Consider the following 6000-nt stretch of genomic DNA (forward strand, 5'->3'; position numbering starts at 1 on the left):
GCAAAGTCTTGTTTGCAAAATAAATTTAACTGCTACTTTGCTTCAGATCCTTTTATAGATTTGGCCTACAGAAGTCTTCTTACACCTAAAATGGCCAAGGGTGAAGAGGTCAATCCTTCAAACTCAATGAGCACATTCAACATCTGAAGAGAAAAGGTCTATTAAAAATTCTTGAAGAAATTGGAGAAATCGGGGAGGTTAGTTGTTAGACAAGAGGGAATTCTGTTGCATGTTCTCAAGTTCTGCAAACATTAAAGGAGGATCTAATGGCTCCTCTTTTACAGGGAGGCAGCTGAGGAAACCTACTCAAGATAGATTTGATGTTTACTTTTGGTAGACTTCAAGCCATGAGACCTATAAAAAGTATTATGATGTTTCAGCCATTTTAGTATCAACATAGTTGGTGTATCTGTTACCTTAGTTTGTTTGATGGAAGTTTGAGGGTTTCTGTTACGAACTTCATCATATTTCAAACTCCGGGTGAGCATGCATCAACTGTATGTTTTCCCCATCTGTGTATTTTCATTAGCTAGAGAAAGAGAACTCTGTTTTCTGGTTCACCTACTGAAGAAACAAGATTTAAGTAATGGGAAATGCTGCTAAATGGAAACACGGGGGAACTCGATTTTTGTGAATGTGTAGATGTAATTTGAATTTCTCTCAGAGACTCTTATTAGATTTCGTGTCGTGTCATAACACTTCTAACTTGATCTGGCAAATGCTCTGAAATGCGTATGTCTCAGCAGAGCAGTTGGTTTCAAGAAGGGCCTATGCTGAAGGATTTATCAAAATTAGTCAAATGAAGTTATTACATTTTTACTTTAAGATGACTTATGGTAGAAAAAAGCCATTTTTCTTCAAATATGAACTTAAAAGGATAGTGGTACTAGTCAATTATTATATTTAATTACTTATTTCATTAAGTAAGGTTTAAGAAAAAAGCACTTGCTTATTTGAGAAGAAATCCCTTGAGTCATTCAGGTGTCTCTGCAGAAATCACTCACCTACATTTTAAAGATAAAATTTGGCACGATAATATGAACAGTGTGAACTGAATGATAAAATGTAATCGTTTAGAAAGTCAATGCCCCAGATGTCACTTAATAATAATAAATAATAATTAATTTAATAATAATAACAGCCAGAATCTGAGGTCTTCATGCATGATATCAATAGGACTTGTGTAATGCATATAAATAAAGTAACTTTATAAGTGTAGTTTGGAAGCTCACATCATAATCTATGCTCAATGAAGTGGATTGTCTTCTATTAAAATGTATTATTTTTTTTGTTGTTACTAATAAGAAAACTTGAGTTTGAAAGCCATACCGTTAGCTAAATCCTCAAGTTTATAAAAATTGAAATTCTTGAAATTCTCATTCTCATTCCAACCTCTTGTTTTAATAGCATTGTAGGAAACTTACTAAATAACAGTAATAAAGTAATAATTAATTTGTTCTTGTTGCATTTTGTTTAGGTCGTGAGGAAATGCTGCATAAAATTAATTCCCTCAATAAAAGCAAAACTTTAAACGCACAGGATAGTAAAAGGCCAGTAACACAGGAAAGATTTTTGTTCTCGCCATCAATCTGTCTGTCTGGTCAAGCTCCATATGAACAAAATACAACTTCTGATTTATCTGCTTTCCAATTTCCTACTTCATAATGTCTTTAAGTTACAGCTTTTCTCTTCAGTTCATTGTAAAAAAAAGGATGCAAACTCTTTTTAAGGATTGTGTATAAGTTATCATAGTGTCTGGCTCAGTGACCTTGAGAAACAATGTCCTGACTGGCTAATATCCTTATGCTTCTTCTGTTTGAAACTTTCTGCTCTCTCACTTTTCCCTAGAGCATCCAACATACACTGCAAGGAGCAATTAGTCTTTGGCACATAGCTAGGTGACCTGAGGCCTTCTCATTCTCTGTTTATTGTCTTTGGTCCAGTAAATCTGTTAAAACCATCATTTACTGTTTCAAATCATAAGGCTAAAATTTTTGAAAGAGAAAATTAACTAATTATATCACATGTTTTACAAGCCACCTGTTCACTTCATGAATGATAGTAAAAATTGAACTTCAAAGGAAGAGTGATTACATTCATTGATCTTTCTTTTTGGATTTACTACATATTAAGTCTATTAAAAATGGTATTTTGAAGTGTCTTTAAGGGAGTAAATACAAAACAGAAGACATTAATAAGGGCACATACTTTTTAGCAACTGGTTCTTTTGAATTCATAAAATAATAATTAAAAAAAAAATAGTGAAGGCAAGGAAATCAAGCCAAGGATTGATAATAATTGTGGACTGAATTATGCCATTTTTACTCATACAAGGTGAAATTTTTTCTTAAGTAATTACATTTAAACCAAACATTTTTTTTCTACTCAGCTAGTCCTCCACATGAGGAAGGCAGACTGAGTACAGTCTGAGACAGAATGACTGTTCACTGCTCACATCAGTCACTGGTACATCCCTTGAGACTTGGGTGGGTTTACATGAGGGAGGGAGTGTTTCCCTCTGTGACTAACATTTATAATTTGGCCCAGTACCACTTTGACTAAGCAAAGGCGGACTCTGTGTATTAACGAGGCCTAAAATGTCCTAGGAATATTATTCAGGAAGTATACGCAAGAAGCGTACAAATAAGTACTCCTGAATCATTTTCAGTGAATTGCTCAATGTGAGCTTAATGACTCAACTCCTTCATTCTTTATGTTTAGCCGCAAACGGTTGACCTCACATAAAGTCCCTCCTCCTTTGATTATGCTATTACTATTGTTTACTTGCTGGTGTTGCCACAGATCTCTCTCCTGCCATTTTCCTTAGCATAAAGCAGTACATCGCATGTGGACCGAAAAGGCATTGCCGCTGTCATTTTTGCGTTTTGTTTTTTTTGAGTGGAACATAGGTCACCTCACTGCTCTAGCACGGAGATGGACTTTTTTTCTAGTCACTGCCAGATGCATAAGTGAACACCAAGCAGGTAAATTGCAGGAGAAAGTTAGAAAAAACATCAGAAAGTCAGTTCAATACTATTGCACTGGTAGGAATATGTTGATAAAAATAAAATAAAGCTTATTAGACTTAATTTAGTCAGCACAGATACCTGCAAAATGTATATTTCAGTCTCATTTAAATCTTCAAAGTAAAGCTTAAATTTGGGGACCTGGACGTGCTGGATCGATGGGCCAAGGCCAACTGTATGAGGATTAATAAGGCCAAGTGCTGGGTCCTGCATTTCGGTCACAACAATCCCAAGCAACGCTACAGGCTTGAGGAAGAGTGGCTGGAAAGCTGCCCGGCAGAAAAGGACCTGGGGGTGCTGGTGGACGGCCAGCTTAACAGGAGCCAGCAGTGTGCCCAGGTGGCCAAGAAGGCCAACAGCATCCTGGCTTGTATCAGGAATAGCGTGGCCAGCAGGAGTAGGGAAGTGATGGTGCCTCTGTACTCGGCACTGGTGAGGCCTTACCTGGAGTACTGTGTTCAGTTCTGGGCCCCTCTGTACAAGAGGGACATTGAAGCGCTGGAGCGTGTCCAGAGGAGAGCTACCAGGCTGGTGAGGGCTCTGGAGACCAGGTCATGTGAGGAGAGGCTGAGGGAGCTGGGCATGTTTAGCTTGGAGAAGAGGAGGCTGAGGGGAGACCTCATTGCTCTCTACAACTACCTGAAAGGAGGTTGGAGAGAGGTGGGTGTTGGCCTCTTCTCCCAGGTGAATAATGACAGGACCAGAGGAAATGGTCTGAAGTTGCAGCAGGGGAGGTTTAGATTAGATATTAGGAGGAATTACTTTACTGCAAGAGTGGTCAAGCACTGGAACAGCCTGCCCGGGGAGGTGGTTGAGTCACCATGCCTAGAGGTGTTGAAGAAACGTCTAGATGTGGCACTTCAGGGCATGCTCTAGTGGCAGAGATTGTAGGGGTTTGGTTGGCCTCAATGATCTCAAAGGTCCTTTCCAACCATGAAGATTCTATGATTCTATTATTCTATAAATAAGAATTGAATAATCCTTATTTCTGGTAGTGGTTCTCTGAATGGAGGAAAACTTTCTGCTGCATGAGACGAAGTAGTGTAAACTGAATAATATCTCTCAATATCCTGCATCTAAGCCTAGCTAAACAACCTACATTCCTACTATAATGTTATTGATGGAAAATAGAAGCTGTTTTTCTCTCAGTCTCTTGTAAAAGATACAGTTGTTTAAAGTGCAGATTGTTAAAGAAAACATGTCCTAGCTGTTCTGTCATTTATAGGTGTTTCTCAGCCATTACAAATAATAAATATAAAAGGCAAATAGTCTGAAAGTTGTTCTACACTTGCAGGTTATGAGTGCTGCTTTTATGACCTTTTATTTTTTACACATTTTGAAGACTGCCATTAAAGAAAACACATCCATCAGAGCTGAAAATACTACATTTTGCAATTATATTTCTGCATGTGCAGGTAATAAAGCTGTTTTGTCAAGAACTGATAAAATAATTTGGTCATGTAATCTTTCAAACAAATCATTTTGAAACACAATTAGGTGTGTTTTGATTTGGTCTCCATGTCTTGTTTTGAATTCATGAGCTATAGACTGACTTAGGCTGGGTGTAATTCAGGTAGAGCCAAGTCCCACATGACGTGCCTGGTTTACAGTGATAAAGGGATTTGGTACAACTACTAATATTTTCGAGACCTAGCCTTGGAGGTATTTATATTGCTTCCTCAACAGGTCAGCTTTGGAGCACCAATCTTAAGGTCAGTGCTTTTGTTGTCATTGCTAATCATTTGAACATAATTTTCTCTTTTTTATTTTCTCCAGATTGCTTCATTCAAGATAAATTCTTAGGCTATTTGGCTGGGTTCAAATTATTTCTTCACCTACCCCACTCATCTCTTTCCAGAAATATTCTGGATGATTTCTGCAACTTAGTAATTAGAAGAAAGGCAGACCTATAGGGAATGGGTTGTAAAATCCTATACAGTACCATAAAAACAGACAGTAGTATGTCTTTCATCCTCATAATTTGTTTGTATTTACAAGGGAAAAGGTTAAATATTTTATCTCCTATGAATAGATGAGTAGTCTGCAAACATTTAATAACACTTCTGGCTAACTGGCTCGGATAACTGAATCCCATTAAAACTATTGCCAACAGTTCCATGCACGGTCAAGCTTTGCTGGCCGGAGCAAATGAATCATTAATGATCTGAGGAATCCAGCGAAAAACCAAAAGTGTAACCAGCTGGTAACTGATTCCTGGCTGATCTGCAGTTTCCACTGAGACTGTGGCCTTGTTTTGCAGGTATAATCCATCCGCACTGTAACATATCACAGGAATGAGGAATATCACTGGTACCTTGGTATCTCCGACCCAGATAGTATGCTTAAGGTCTGTATGATGTACAGCAAGGTATAACACATACTCACAGTACTTTATACAAAGCCAACAATGTGGTTAACCTTACATAAAGTCCAGCTTTATATAACAGCACAGGCAATACATATTATTTACTCTCTCAATATATAATAGTACAATGTATGCAATCTGTAACATATGACCTCAAAGATCTGATGGTTCCTGACTTTTAGGGCATATCACATTATACTTCCTCTACACAAAGTCCAGCTGCAGCTAAATCAACCCTTCATAGCATGTCCTGGAGACTTGGCCAGAGAGTAATGCTTGGAGCTGAAATAAACAAAGTTTTCATCTCTCTTAACAGAATGAGTTTTTCTAGGCGTTTTTCTTGATTTTTCCAGCGGCCAGTTTCTGAGCCTTGGTCCCAGTCCAGTGTGACGGAGGTCAAGGGAAGCAGCTTTTCTCTCCGTCAGTAGAGATTCCTGCTGTTTTGTCAACTGACCAAAGAAAGGTAGAGTCGCTACAAAAGCAAAGTCTGCAACAATCACGTTGCCTGTGGCAGAGACTGAATTTCCTGCCACTTGCTGTATACCTTACTCTATGGCACCAGGATAGACGTTTCTCCCTAAGAGAAATCCCGAAGCTGAAATCCTTAAG

The sequence above is a fragment of the Larus michahellis genome, chromosome 1, assembly GCF_964199755.1.
Source record: "Larus michahellis chromosome 1, bLarMic1.1, whole genome shotgun sequence".
NCBI lineage: Eukaryota > Metazoa > Chordata > Aves > Charadriiformes > Laridae > Larus > Larus michahellis.